Raw genomic sequence first — 15,466 nt, forward strand, 5'->3', positions numbered from 1 at the left:
TCCATTCATAAAATCCCTGTAAAAGAAGACAGAAGAATAGTGTTCTGCAAACTTTGAAAAAAAAAAAAGAAAGTCTGAGAGTCTCCACTCCCAGGTTGTTATTATTGTTATTATTATTGTTATTATTGTTATTATTATTATTATTATTATTATTATTATATTATCACCTATATAAGTGCTGGGGGGGCTGTGAATACTGGTGACTTACATGTTTTTATCATTTTCTGAGGCTTAATGGAATATTTTAGTTCAGAGGAAACAGCTACAACTTAGAAACTACAAGTTGCCTCAAGCCTACTCCAGTGACACACTTCCTCTAACAGGGCCGCACCACTCCTACAAGGCCACACCTCCTAATAGTGCCACTCCTCATGGGCCTACCGTTGACATTTTCATTCAAACCACCACACCTAGTAATTTAATTTAAAGTAATAATTATTCTCAAAAGTTATCACATTAAAATTCAGTTATAGAATCTTGATCCACCCATGAGAAAAATCTCTGTATTTGAAAGTATTGCAATAAATGCAGCACTTTATGAACCATCCCTCTAGAGCAGTGGGGTACAGCCTTTAATATAGTTCCTCATGTTGTAGTGAGCCCCCAGAATAAAATTATTTTTGTTGCTCCTTCATAACTATAATTTTGCTACCATTATGAATTATAGTGTAAATATTTGCATTTTTCCAATGGTCTTTGGAAAATGTAAAAGCGTCTTTAGACCACCACTGAGGTCACGACCCATAGGTTTTGAACTACTGCTCTAGAGACAACAGGTGGTTTTGGACAGTGACTGATGCCAGCTTTGTTCTGAACCTTGATGCTCATTGGATTTCATTTTAAAGTATTACATGAGAATCACTCCTCTGGCTCCTCAATATTTGTCCTACCTAGAACTCTGTATGCTGATACTTTTCCATAAATTTTTCTTAATATCACCCATTTTCCATATTGAATATAATTATAGAGGCCATTGTTGCTTAATATTTTTTTCCTTTGGAGAAAAATTCTCAATATGATGGATCTTCCTGGTGAGAGTGAGGGGAACATATATTGACATTTCACCTGTATGCAGTGATTTATGTACTGTGGTTTTTATTTTCTAAATAGGATACTAGTGTTCAGAGAGCAGAGAGAGAGAGAGAGAGAGAGAGAGAGAGAGAGAGAGAGAGAGAGAGAGAGAGAGAGAGAGAGAGAGAGAAGAGCTTATACTCAGTGGACATTATCTGGTTTCATCATATCTGAAGCTGTTCTCCTTCCAAGAGCCTCAGAATTTCTGTTTTCTTTATGATCATTTTGTATTTTCTATACTCTAATTTCCCACAAGAGCAATAGCTTGTATAGAGCTCATATGAAAAGACAAATATTGAAAATGGGTTTTTCCTTGTCTATTTACTTAACTAAAGTTTCCTGAAAGTCTAATTTAAGACCAAGAAAGGTAATGTCCTTAATAACTTTAAAAGAAGGAAAGATTTTAAATAAAAAGCCAGAGCCACGTTTTTGTGTTCTTCTTGCCTCCTACTTAGTGCTTACATCATCCGAGGGTGTAGACGTGTGTTACCCAGGAGTCAGCACAGGCAGAGTGCAACTCCATCCACTCTTTTAGAACGTATGACCATTTGCTGTAACAGGAGACTGGGAAATGTAAAATATATTGACAAAACATCATTCATATTTATTTCCAATACACAGGATGGAAGTTCTGGATATGTTAGTCAAACAGCTTAACATTTGGCTATATTCTCAAACATAAAAATTTGGAGTTTAAAGTAGGATCATGACCCAGGCAGTGGTGGCATCTGCCTTTAATCTCAGCACTTGAGAGAGAGAAGCAGGCAGATTTCTGAGTTCGAGGCCAGCCTGGCCTACAGAGTGAGTTCCAGGAGAGCTAGGGCTACACAGAGAAACCCTGTCTCAAAAAACCAAGACAGATCTAGAAATGGGAGCCATCCTACTTTGGCCTCCTGTGTCTCTATAAGTTCAAGTTTACACTTTCATAGCTGGCTTATTGCTTGATGATGTTTTCACCAAGTATGTTCGCATTTATTTATGTTGCAGCAGTAGAGCTTGATGCCATGTCATGGAATCCCAAATTTTTCTTTTTTTTTTTCCCCTGTTTTGCATGCAGGGTCTTCCACTGTAGCTCAGATCAGTGTGGTGCTGTTATGTATTGAAGCCTGTAGATATTGACAAATACAGCTCAGGTTAGCCCAGTGCAGCTATGTAGTGAAACCAGCTGATGCTGACCCATCCTTCTTTTATACTTTGACATCGCACAATGGTTTTCTCTAACTCCCTTCCTACCAAGTCCTTAGTAAAAGGTCTGATGGAACTTTCTGTCAACCACTAAGAACATAGTTCTGAATAGGTAACTATATTCTAAACTAAAGACCTCCTCATAGCACACTTATGGAAGTCATTTCAGTAGTTCATTTATATTTTGATCTATTTTCTAAGGATCTTGAATGACTACATTCATGAAGGAGAAAAGATTCTTTTCAGGGGAGAGGAGTGGTGTTATTAAGGTCAGTTCATAATTTCAGTTGTGACATACACTATGAATGAAATGATGCCAGTTAAGGAAATGAAGCATGAGGAGACTGACAGGGTCTTAATGTGGCTGTGATGATATGCAAGCCATTTGTGAATAGGTGACAGTAATGATGTTTGGCATGTCATTTTAGCTGGGATGTAAGTTCCAGTTATTTAATCAATCAGTGATGTGGGACATCATTTGAAGAAATTGTGCAGGCAAAATAACATTCACTAATCAGTTGACTTCAAGTTAGAACGTCTAGTTTGGAGGGACTTGATTAATTAGCCCCAGGGCCTTTAAACCAGGACTATAGCTTCCCTGAGAGATAAGAAAAGTGCCACTGAAGGTGACAGCTTCATACCTCTGCAGTGACAGACTCATAATCTTCCCTTAATGGTTTAGTTTGCACAAGGAGGACTTGTTCAGCTGACCTCCCTAGGTATGCTCTCTCTCTCTCTCTCTCTCTCTCTCTCTCTCTCTCTCTGCCTCTGTCTCTTTCTCTCTCTTTCGCTCGCTTGCTTTCTCTCTGTGTTTTTGTGTATGCATGTGTGTATGTATCTCTAACTGATTAAATTAAAGTCTTTAGTATGCTATGAAGACAAATAACTTTAAGATCCTGAGACAGCCTTGGGAAGGAAGTAAAGTAGAAAGGAGGGTGAGAAGAAGAGAGGAATGGCCATCGTTTCAAGGGTGAAACCCAGGGTCAGAACATTACATATTGATTAACAAATGTTGCAGGGACTTCTAGGCTATGTGTTCCATTCCCAGTGTGAAAAACCAAGTGAGTGCAAATAATCCTGTTGCTGGCCGATAAAGGATAGCATGGAGGAGCTTGAAGAGAGCACTAACGAACTGCAGTGTTTAGTCTAAAAGATGACGACTTCTGTATACACAGCAAATCAATGTCAATTGCTTATGAGCTACAGGAGCTAGCATTGCAATGAATGATGAAATGATGGTAACTGAGCCAACATGCTGTGGGACAAAGTGGTGAAAATGGACGGATGGGGAATCTATTTGATGACACTATGGCTAGGTTGGTTGAACCTGTGGTTAAAAAAATACTGAGTAATAGGCAAACAAGGTGTCTCAGAATATGCATAGAGACATTTACTGTCAGCACTGAGTCATCCTAGGGGCAGGCAGACCAGCAGCGTGCAGGTCACCAGCCTGGGACTTGAGTGCGGCCTATGAGCACGGGTTTCTAATTGCCCTGCCCAAAGGTGTGTAACAGGGATTTGTAGAAAAAATAAGACAAAACACAAAAACAACAGCAATAAACATAGAAAGAAGAGAAAGGGCTGGTGGATAACTGTAGAGAAAAGAGATATACCTAACCTCATAGCTCTGCTTCTTGTTTAAAGGATTCATTCATCATGGTCTTCTAGTTAGCCCAGGAAGCCCTATATCCATGATGAATGTTGTCCAAAGTCTCACGCCTTCACACGTGGTTTCTATGCCCTCATGGAAAGTCTTTGGATGAATGGGTGTCTGCCTTGAGTTGTGATGATAGTGGGACCACAGTTTCTTGATCGTTCAGAATTTTCTTGCCATGGGAAAAGTTTTCTTGGCCATGAATTTCTGTTGTGTTATGCTGCCAAAGGATCGAGGAAACACAGCCAACTGTAAACCTCAAAGTCAAACCTAAAATTAACTTTTTCTTTAGTAAATTGAGCATCCCAGATATTCATATTAAGCATATTAGAGACAGAGGACATGTGTGTGAATGTGTGTCTCAGATTTATCTCTTCTTAGAAAATCACTAGCATTTTATTTAATCTGGAATGATTCTGTTTGATGATCTTGTCTAACTTTAATAATATCCAAAGCCCCCACTTCTTAGTATCGTAGTTAGATTAAGATTCTTTTTTTTTTCTTAATACTTACTAATAAAGGTTAGGGTTCAATACAGTAACTCTTGGAAGATATTTTCATGCCATCGTTAGAAATAGCACATCACACTTGAGGTAAGCAATCTCCCTTGAACCTGTTTTGTAATAGTACTGGTCTCACTTCAAATTTCTGACAGCTCTTCTTTTTATCCAACCACTTCCTCACCTTTTTACACCCGGAATTTGAAAGGTGGTATTTCAACACGTGACTCTTAGTGGGGATTAAAAATTGTACAAGGAAGAGGGTAAGACAAAGTCTGACAGTGGTGATGATGACCGACATCTCAGTGGTAAACTTGATCTTTTTAAAAGAGAAGCATCACAAAAGCAATTGCTTAAGAGGGTTCTCGGGGAGCTCTGCTAAAGGAAGCGCATCTGAGTTCATAAACAGACTGTCAGACAAAAGGAGAAGCTACAGATGTGGGCTTCATGGTGTTTTTGTTCGTTCGTTTGTTTGCTTGTTTGTTTTATGTGTATGTGTGATTGTACAAAAGACTTCTGATAACCCCACCAAAACCTTCTAGTGTGTAGCATGACTGGAGCTATCAGTAGGCCTGAGACATGCAGAGCTTTCTGCTTGACACTGTGTAGCTTCTGTGAGCATCTCTTCTGTGTCATATATTGCTGTAGTTGAAAGCACATGTTGCCTAGGCATTCACTTGGCATTGGCTATACTCATTCAGGGCACAGAATTCTGCAGCAAGCCAGAAACATTTTACTCTCACAGAGGCCTAAACAAGAATCTCACAGCTGTTCTACTCCTCAACTACTATCAATCCATGAGCCTTAATAGTGCTTGAAATTGACACTCTTGCTTCTCAGAGTTTGCCATTTCCCCCTCCATTTCAACCACCCTCACCTGTCCTGGGTGTTAAGACAAATTTCCAGCAGCATCTAAACTTGTCTATCTCAGTCTCCAACTCTGTGATCCCTTTTCATTATCTACATTCAGACTCATCTGTGGTTCTGAAGTGTCAAAGTGATACTCTTGCTTCCTGATTTAAGAACTTTAATAGTTTTCATGCTTCCGGGAAGGATTGCAATCTCCTGGCCCACTTTTCAAGGCCCTCTTGATCTGGCTTTGAGTTTTCTCTAGTTCTCTGTGTACTTTCTGCCAGTTCTGACCTGCTGTTCTTAGTAGGATCTAGTTAATGGTGTAACTCATTGTGCCTCATAAACCATTATGCATATTTGGATACTATCTGGGTCCTGTCCTGTTCTGCTGTTCACCCTGCAGATTTCAACTCAGCTGCCTCTTCCTCTGAGAAGCTGTATGTTGTAAAGTTAAGGTCATTTCTTCCTCCCAATGCCATGCTCCCAGAAATAAGACTCAGACTCAAATTATATTTGCAGATTCCTTGGCCATATAGCTAGGCTCTTCTCTGACTAGATCCTTACTAGAATAACCCATTTATTTTAACTTACATTCTACCATATGGCTGGTTTGCTGTGCTCAGGCTGTCTCATCACATCTTCCCCAGGTGGACCATCCCAAACCTGGGATCTATCACAAAATTCATTCTGCCTCCTAGAAAGCCCACCTTCTATTTCCTGCTTAGAGCATAGGACCTAGGCTTTTAACTGACAAATGATGCATCCATACACAAGATATTATCTCTACAGCATCTGAAAATATTTTGTGACCTTTCTCTCTCCTCCAAGGTTTCTATTAACATTCCATTCACATTACTTATGAATTAAACTGGAAATGTTCTAAGTTGCTCTTTGCTAGACAATGCTGTCTTGACTCCAAACTATTAACTACAAAGAGTGAACCACATATTACACATTTAAAGCCAAAAGACAACAGTGAGTGTCAAAGATTCCAAAAACACCATTGACTGTGTATGAGAGCAGCCTCCTTCCACCATCCTATAGAGGCATTTCTAAGGAAGTTTCCAAATACAGAGAACAGTAGTCCTTTGATGCAGCATGAAGGAGGGTTATTTTTTGTAGATTGGGGAACTTCGGGACAATTTATGCCATGTGACACACACCTAAAAAAGATAAAAAGAAGGGAATATCTGAAGAGAGATGACACTGTGCAGTAGGTTAGTCTTCTTGTCCCTTTCTCTCTAGTCTCTCAGAAGCACTGTCAGCTCTTATATAATAGACAATCAGATAAATTCATGAGCCCTGGTTGAAGCTACATTCCTCCTTCATTTCCAGAACATTATACATCTCTTACTAATTAAGAAATATGGCTTCGGCCTCTGTTTATGTGTCACAGAACATCCTATTATATCAAGATGACTTCATTTTCTAAATGACCATGGAAGACCTTTATAGACATAGCGATGGTGCAGCCACGGTAGGTAATCTTTTAATTCATTCTAAAGGAGTTCTGGAGTTTCTATTGTATGCCAGGCCCTGAGATCCACAGTAAACAAGCCAAACCTAGTGAAGCTTCTGCCATTTCAAACTAGGGAGAGACAGGCACTAAGCAAGGGACAGTGAGACTGTGAAGAGTACAGTAGAGCAGCACAGTGACACATGTGAGGATCACAGAGCTTAGGGACTGAGGCACAGAAAGTGGGAGATGAAATGTCTCCTGACTAGGAAAGGATGGAATTGGGTTCAGAGATCTCTACTTTCCTATATCTTAGTTTAGGAATCATTGTCCGTAGTGTGTGAGCTCCCGTCTTTTGCCTTATTCATGATCCTGTGAGCTGTTTCAAAGCAGCTTGAGAATCCCCAAACAGTGTTGGAACTCCCAAAAGTGCAAAGTGGAGCACAAAGATAAACACTATTGTGGATGCCAAGAAGTACTTGCTGAGAGAAGCTCAATATAGTTGTCTCCTGAGAGGCTCTGCCAGTGCCTAACAAATACAGAGATGGATACTTACAGCCATCCATTGGACTGAGTACAGGGTCCCCAATGAAGGAGCTAGAGAACAGACTGAAGAAGCTGAAGGGGCCTGCAGCCCCACAGGAGGAACAACAATATGAACTAACTGTACCCCTAGAGCTTCCAGGGACTAAACCACCAAACAAAGAGTACACATGGAGGGACCCATGGCTCCAGCTGCACATGTAGCAGAGGATGGCCTTGTCAGACATCAATAGGAGAAGAGGCCCTTGGTCCTGTGAAGGCTCTATGCTTCAGTGTAGGGGAATGCCAGGACAGGGAAGCAGGAGTGGGTGGGTTAGTGAGCAGGGGGAGGGAGGATGGCATATGGGGGGTTTCAGAGGAGAAACCAGGAAAGGGAATAACATTTGAAATATAAATATAGAAAATATCTAATAAAAAAAGTTTAAAAATAAAACACAACAAAACAGGCAGAGTGACAACCTTTAGGATGCCACCGCTCTGTCGCCCTTCTCACTACCTTTTAGGTAATTCTCAAAGGCATGTCCTATAATTAACCTCTACAGATGATGATGATTCCTTTTGTCAATGGTTGACCCTGGCCACAGAAATATGATGTAACTTCATGACATTTCTAGGAGATGCAGTTTCACAACCAACTTGCATTGTCTCTGACTCCTTTCCTATTGTCACCTCCTTGTCTGCTCTGATCCCTGGGCATTAGGTTGTGTTGTAGTGTATCATTGGGGGCTGGATACTGCTTTATCATTTGTTCCTGCATTTTTGCTGGTGGTAATTGTATATTTAGGAATAGAACTCGAGACCATGAATCTGCTAGAGGAGGGGGAGGGTTGAACATGGGATGGTTTGGAGGGAGGAGGGTAAAAGAAAATGATATAATTATATTGTAATTTCAAAGACTAAAAACAAAAGGATAATACATAAGCAATCCTCTAGGTCCCTTTCCTAATAGTTGATGCTTTTTGTGAAGAGTAAACGGCAGTCCTCTGAGCTAAGCACAGTTACACTGGACAGGGCTGTGTAGCCGAGTTGGACACACAATTACCCTTCAATTACACATAAAACACTACAACTGAGATGAGATTTTGATATTTACACTATACTCAGGAATGATAAGAATATTTCTAATAGATTCAAATTATGCAGTCAATTGACTACAGTCAGTTCTGTACTGCCGTATGCTGAGGAAATAAATAGCCAAATATTTGTTGATAAAGGAAACGTTATTATTCAGTAGTATTGTGCTGTGTAATTATTTAAGTGCAGATACAACCACCCAATAGATATTGGGATTTTTTAATGAAAAATATGAAGGATATGAATTCAGGAACCTTTTTAGAACTACCTTTTTAATAAAATGTAAACATTGTTTCTATCTTAGTTGCTATTGCTGTGGTAGACCATCTTAAATAAAACAAAACAAACTGATAGAAGAAAGTGTTTAATCAGGGCTATGATTTGGTTCTAGGGATCCATGATTTTGGAGTGGAGGTAGCAGGTATAAGACAGAAATAACAAAAACTGAAAAGTAATGTCACTCAAAGAGCAAACAGAGAGTGCAGAGATGGGACTGAGAGCTTTTGAAACATGAAAGCCTACCCCTAGTGACACACCTCCTCCCAAAAGGCCACACCCTTAATCCTTCCTCAAGAGTTCTATAAGCTAGGGACTAAGTATTCAAACCTATGAGTTCATGGGAGCCATTTTCAGCCAAACTATCACAGCTACTGAGGAGATTTGACATATAAATTGGAGAAGCATTTATGACTCATTTTAAAGAGATTTATATATGCTCATCATTTAAATATATATGATGTCAGATGAACTAATATTATTACTACTAATTACACTTGGCAGTATTGGGGATCAACCCCAGGGAATTTAACATGCAAGTAAAGTGCTCTAGCATTGAGTTATAGTTCAAACTTCATAGCAAATGCTATGTAATGATAGGCAAGACTGGTTGGCTCATTGGATGTTTTGTCACATATGTCTGAAGTATCAAAGGATCTACCTAAAGTCATTCAATTTTTACTTTTGTATGGTCAGTTCATTATGATGCTTGTGTCGTTGATTAGTAAAATAAATAATTACAATATTTGGTTCTGTTATGTATTGGGTTTGCATAGTATAACTATGAGAACACATTTTTAATACCATTCCTGAGATATAACATTTTTCTAAGGAAGAGTCAAGTTTTTCTGAACTTTTGTGATAAAAGCAAGCCTGTGTCGGGGACAGAAAAGATTATTCTTGACCCAAATTTCTATTTAGTGGAAGTCTAGGTGACTGTCAGGTAGACTAGACTATACAAACAGTTTCTTGATTAAACTGAAGCAACAGATAAGCCAAGTAATTGCTTGGGGTATTGACTTTGGATCTCATAAACCTGAACCTCCACAGTCACGGGGTATGACCTTATACTTACTCAATGAGCACTACTGAGCTCTCACAGTGCAGATGTGAAAGGTTCTCTTTTTCCTGGCTAAGATGGGGAATGACCCAAAAGCTTGGCTTAAATATATTTACTGGTATACCTCACATCAAACTCTTCTTTAAAATACTACTACATTTAATGACAAATCACTTCAAGTTTTACTTAACAAATTTACCACAAGAATTAGTTTAAGTTATTTTCAGGTAGTGAATAATTTTTACAGATGTGAGGATCTTTATAGTTTAATTTGTGATCCTTTATTCTTATGTTCCTCAAGAAAACAATCCATAGAAATCAAAACCTATATTTTGACCTACTCTGAATTCTTTGTGAGAAATGCATTACATTCTATCAGGAAAGTGATGATATGATTCCTGCAGTGTCACAGGGTGAAAAGCAAAGGCATTGATCTCATCTGTCTCCATTGTTTAAGATTACACAGAGAAGACATCAAAGGAAAGACAACTGATAGCTGATTTTATCAGGAAGAAACCAGCTGCCTGTATTTCTCATAGCTTTTGTGAATAAGTCACTCAGTTAAACTTGAAGAAGAAGATAATGAAGTTGAAGGAAGATGAAAAGGGATTAGGAATTTAGTCTAACTCTATTGATCTACTTCATGAAATCCTTAGCAACTGAATCAGGTTATCATCGATTTCAGTTTGAAGATCTTAGTTTCTCTTGGTCTTTCTACTCCAAAGTGTGGTTTTCTTTGCTTTATATTTCATGATTGTCTTATTCATGTCTTTTTTTTCTCCAATGTCATATTTCTCTTCATTTGTAAGAAGAATGACAGAAGACAATTATAGTTAAAGAGGGACTATCAGATCCATGCTCTGTCTGAATCAAGGTTTATTTCTGGTCAAATATACAATTATCTCAAGTGGGTATCAAGTAATATACAAATGACTAGACCCTAGGAGGTGGAGAAAAATATTCAGAAGGATCAAATAACTGTAATCTTGCCAGGCATGATATGGTGTTGCCTGTATAGGCATAACGTCAGTTTTCAAGGAAACAATGATCTTTCTAAAATGGATTCAGGGGACAGATATCAGGTGGATACATAGATGAAAGACAGCACAAAGGTAGGTAGACATTGATTTTAAGAAATTGGCTGGCCGGGCAGTGGTGGCACACGCCTTTAATCCCAGCACTTGGGAGACAGAGGCAGGTGGATTTCTGAGTTTGAGGCCAGTCTGGTCTACAGAGTGAGTTCCAGGACAGCCAGGGCTACATAGAGAAACCCTGTCTTGAAAAAAAGAAAGAAAGAAAGAAAGAAATTGGCTGATGTTATTCTAAAATTCCTCTAGGTAGTAAGCCTTAAATTGGGAGGGCAAGCTGGCATGTTGAAGGTTCACATAGTAGTGACTATTTCATTTTGAGTCCAAAAGTGAGATATTTAAGCAGAAATTCAATGAGAGGAATAAAAGCATGGTTCATTGTTTTTCATTCAGCTCTACTCATTTTTTTTAAAGAATGTTGACTTATAGATTTTTTTAGGGGATAAGTGCCTGCAGCCAACCACTTATAGGTGCTAACTCTGTCTTAAAAAAAAAAAAAAAAAAAAAAACACCTTCTACAGTAAATAAAAAACGCCCCAGAGTCCAAATCACGGCCTAGTTAAGTTGAGACGTAAATTAACACCCATAGCCACACTTGCCCTTTACCTTTCTATGTTTAGCCTCTCTCAGTAGAGGCTAGGGGCCTTGAATGGCTTGAAGTTCTATGAGACTTTCTGTGCTTCTACTTTATCTTCTTGTGTTTTGGTATTGTTATTTAAAATAATGAGCATAACAAAAATGTACCACTTAGTATTTGTTTTTATTAATTCTAGATGTTGCATTCCATCAATTTCAAATGATCCCAGTATTTTGACATTAAATATGAATTACATCATCACCCTGCCTTAGAAAATGGTGAAGGTACATGCCTGAGGATCGATCCCTCTTTCCACTGGGACAGGTAGTAGAACCAGCATATACTCCCTTACTTCCAGTTCTAGTGAATATAAAGAATACTTTCGGCCACCCAGACACTGTCTCACCTGGTGATCCATTCCACATAGAGTTACCAAACCCAGACACTATTGTGGATGCCAAGAAGTGCGTGCTGGAAGGAGCCTGATATGGCTGTCTCCTGTGAGTCATTGTCAAAGCTTGACAAATAGAGAGGCGTTTGTTCGCAGCCAACCATTGGACTGAGCACGGGGTCCCCAATAGAGGAGTTAGAGAAAGGACTGAAGGAGTTGAAGGGGTTTGCAACCCCATAAGAAGAACAATAATATCAACCAACCAGACCCCCCAGAACTCCCAGGGACTAAGCCATCAACAAAGGAGTACACAGGGCTCCAGCTGCATATGTAGCAGAGGATGGCCTTGTCAGACATCAATGGGAGGAGAGGTCCTTGGTCGCATGAAGGCGGGGAAATCGAGGGAGGGGAGGTGAGAGTGGGTGGGTGGGTGGGTGGAGGAACACCCTCATAGAAGCACAGGGAGGGAGGATGTGATAGGGTGTTTCAGGGAGGGAGGGAAACCGGGAACGGGGGAATAACATTTGAAATGTAAATAAAGAAAATATCTAATACAAAAACCTACCTTCTTGTTTTACAGGGTTTCCCTCAGAATTTAAAGATTCCTTCTGAGAGGATGAAGGAAGCTTAGGAGAGACAGGAAGTAAGCAATAGATTGTCGGGAAAGCAGAACCTTGAAATATTCTCCAAGGTCCTTACCAGCTTTATAGAAAGAGTAAGCGATAAAGACCAGAGACTCGGGCCAGCCTCTTTGTGAGAGATTCTCTGGACTCATCAAGCTGCTTGCAGTTATGCAAACAGCTTCAAGAAAGCAGGATTTCTGAGTCACTAACTATCCGTGTTGCAGTTAATTTTTCCCAGATGCAGTTGCTTTGGGTCATTTACGCTTCTGTAATTACATCTCACCTAGACTCCTGTTACAACTCCAATAAAAATATATATATATATTGGTTAACCAAGTCAAACTGCAGCGCAGTGGTTATTATGATGGGTTCCTTTCCTGGCAGTGTAGACATGTTTATGTTATGTCTCCCAGGAAAATTTTGCTCCCACCCAAAGGAAAACAAAAATGACAGAGAAAATGAGAAATTAGGGGTATTTAGAGAAATCATATTTGATAAGTAGAAGCTTTTAGATCTGTCTCTAAGTTAAATAAAAAATACTGGGCTGGAGAGATGGCTCAGTGGTTAAGAGCATTGACTGTTCTTCCAAAGGTCCTGAGTTCAATTCCCAGCAACCACATGGCGGCTCACAACCATCCATAATGAGATTTGATGCTCTCTTCTAGTGTGTTTGAAGATAGCTAGAGTGTACTTACATATAATAATAAATAAATTAAAAAAATACCAGAGACTAAATAAGATCTATCTTTTAAAATCTTAAGATTTCTTTATAGTCTACAATGTATTGATAATAGAATACTGTTAATCTTAATTGCATATTACTTTACATTGTATTTTAGAAATAATTTTTCTTTATCAAATTTTAGTGTATATTTAGTCAAAATTAGATATTTGATCCTGAGTTTGTTATGATATGAATTTAAAACCATAAATTGATTATGAGTACTGCACATCATCAAGCTTTTGGAATGCTGTAATTTGTAAATATTTTATTTAGATTCATTAAGTGAGATACAATGTTATACATTTTTCTTGTTTCTGTTGTCACCATTAAGAAAGACAGACTTCATTTTCTGTTGTCAGTGTGAATATGTCAGTACAGCATTACATTTCCTAAGCTGCAAGATTTATCGCAGATGCTTCCTGCCCATGTTTTATGCTAATAAGTCCTGGAGATGAGATGTCAAGAACTCAATGTACAGATTAAAATACCCAAAGCATGTCTGTTCTATACCTGCTTCTTTCAGCCAACTGATTTTAAGAGGGAAGTCAGTTTTTTACATCATTGCTGGGAAATTTCTAGTAACATTTTTCTAATAGTTCCTATTTAATAAGTCTGAATGAAGCAGATATTGGAGCCTATAGATTCTGTCTTCAATTTTATGTTTAAACTAGAGGTAATGATGTTCTTTTGGTAGAAAGTGAGGTGTCTCACTTACTGAAGTTGATAAAATAACCACATAAAAGTCATGAGATCTTAAAGGTGTATCATATTTTAAATTATGTTTCTATGTACATATATACATATGCATATGGATATATGGATATGTATGTGTTTATATATATGTATATATATATACACACATATATATGTAATATATATATGTGTGTATATATATATACATATATATATATATATATATGTATATATATATGCCCTTACATGCAGGTAGGCACAAGACAAGAAGAAAGTGTTGAATCTCTAAAGTTAAAGTTGTAGGATGATGTGCCCCCTCATGGTTTAAGTGTTGGGAAGTGAATTTGGGTTCTTGAAACTATGGTCAGCACTCCTGAAATCTGAGTCATTTCTCTAACTCCCTTAAAACAACACTGGGATGATCAATGGTATACATACAAATTTGTAAGCAACTCACATGAAAGTCTATAGTGAAAATGATTTTTTTGGTGTGATGTTTGAATTCCTATGTGCCCAAGAGCTGCACTTCGTAGCAACATGCCTAGAGTCTGTGAATCAGTGTTGGGAATTTCTCTTAATCAAGTAACAAAAGCAATTCACAGTTCAAATCAGTTGAAGAAAACATTGCCACTTTTCTTTTTAATATTTTTCTCTGTTTCTCTCTCGGTCTCTCTCTTTCTCTCTGCCTCCCCCCTCTCCATATGTCTCTTTTCCTCACATAGTATATCACTAAATGCTAAATGCTAAATTCTCCATTATTCTGATTCCCTATTAGTGCTCTTTATCACAGCATACACACAATATTTTCCAAACTCCCTAGACTCCTGTAGACAGTTTAAGGTCAAGAAAATCAACATTAAATTTCTGCCACAGACATGGCATGGCAGCATAAACATTTGATGTCAGACTATAATTATGATGATAAATTCAGAAAGTTTAAAACAGGGGTATTATATTTGGGTTCAAGTAGAGGGTGAAATTTTTGGTCAATAGACCAATGTGAGGTTCAAAGAGGAAGAGACATAGCATGCAAAGACTGTGTGGGTTTGAGCAGTCTAGAAGCTAGAGCTTGAATTTGAAGCAGGTCTTCATGTTCCTATTTATATCAAGGGCAGATCCTGCTGACAATTTGATTAATGTTATTGGTGACACTGAAACCTTCATTTTTCTGATTTAAGGGAAATAACATAGGAAAGTCGAAGACCCAGAGGAACATAATGGAAAGTTGGAGCTTCTGTCTACTGCATTCTTCCCCAGCCTCATGGCCAGCACCTGCTCAACCTGGGTATTGGCCGTATTTCCTTGGCAAGGCATAGGAGCTCTGGTTATCCTGATGTAAATTAGATTATACCTCCCTTGCTTTGGTCTGGCCAGTCATCTGGTGGGTTATATTCCCTACAGTCTTATCTTTGCATTCCTCTCCTTCCAAAATTCCTCCAGGAATTGAAGCTGGAAAGCCATAATTAAATAGAAAGACTATTTAATGAAATGGTTATCCTGTGGAGGCACAAAGCAAACAGTAGTATTCTTTATACTATCTCCTTTACCACTCAGTCCTATCCAGTAATCTCTATTTTCTATTTGAGAAAGCACATAAAGGAGCCATGGGAAGAGCTGTTTTTCTTCACTCATGAAGCCCCTTGCACAAGAGAAGACTCTGATGAAAACATCTCCCGTGCTTTAAATCAAGCATAGCGCA

General features: G+C 38.5%; 1 long non-coding RNA gene across 1 annotated transcript in view; it reads left to right on the plus strand.

The window, feature by feature from the left end:
* The first annotated feature begins 2,457 nt into the window (after positions 1 to 2,457).
* LOC116093859 overlaps positions 2,458 to 15,466 on the plus strand; it is a 45,482-nt gene continuing 32,473 nt past the window's right edge. The window contains exons 1-4 of the long non-coding RNA XR_004119861.1: positions 2,458 to 2,525; positions 6,659 to 6,739; positions 11,533 to 11,660; positions 12,308 to 12,442. This is a non-coding gene — a long non-coding RNA (uncharacterized LOC116093859). The remainder of the gene's footprint in view (positions 2,526 to 6,658; positions 6,740 to 11,532; positions 11,661 to 12,307; positions 12,443 to 15,466) is intronic.

The sequence above is a fragment of the Mastomys coucha genome, unplaced genomic scaffold, assembly GCF_008632895.1.
Source record: "Mastomys coucha isolate ucsf_1 unplaced genomic scaffold, UCSF_Mcou_1 pScaffold16, whole genome shotgun sequence".
NCBI classification, from domain to species: Eukaryota; Metazoa; Chordata; class Mammalia; order Rodentia; family Muridae; genus Mastomys; species Mastomys coucha.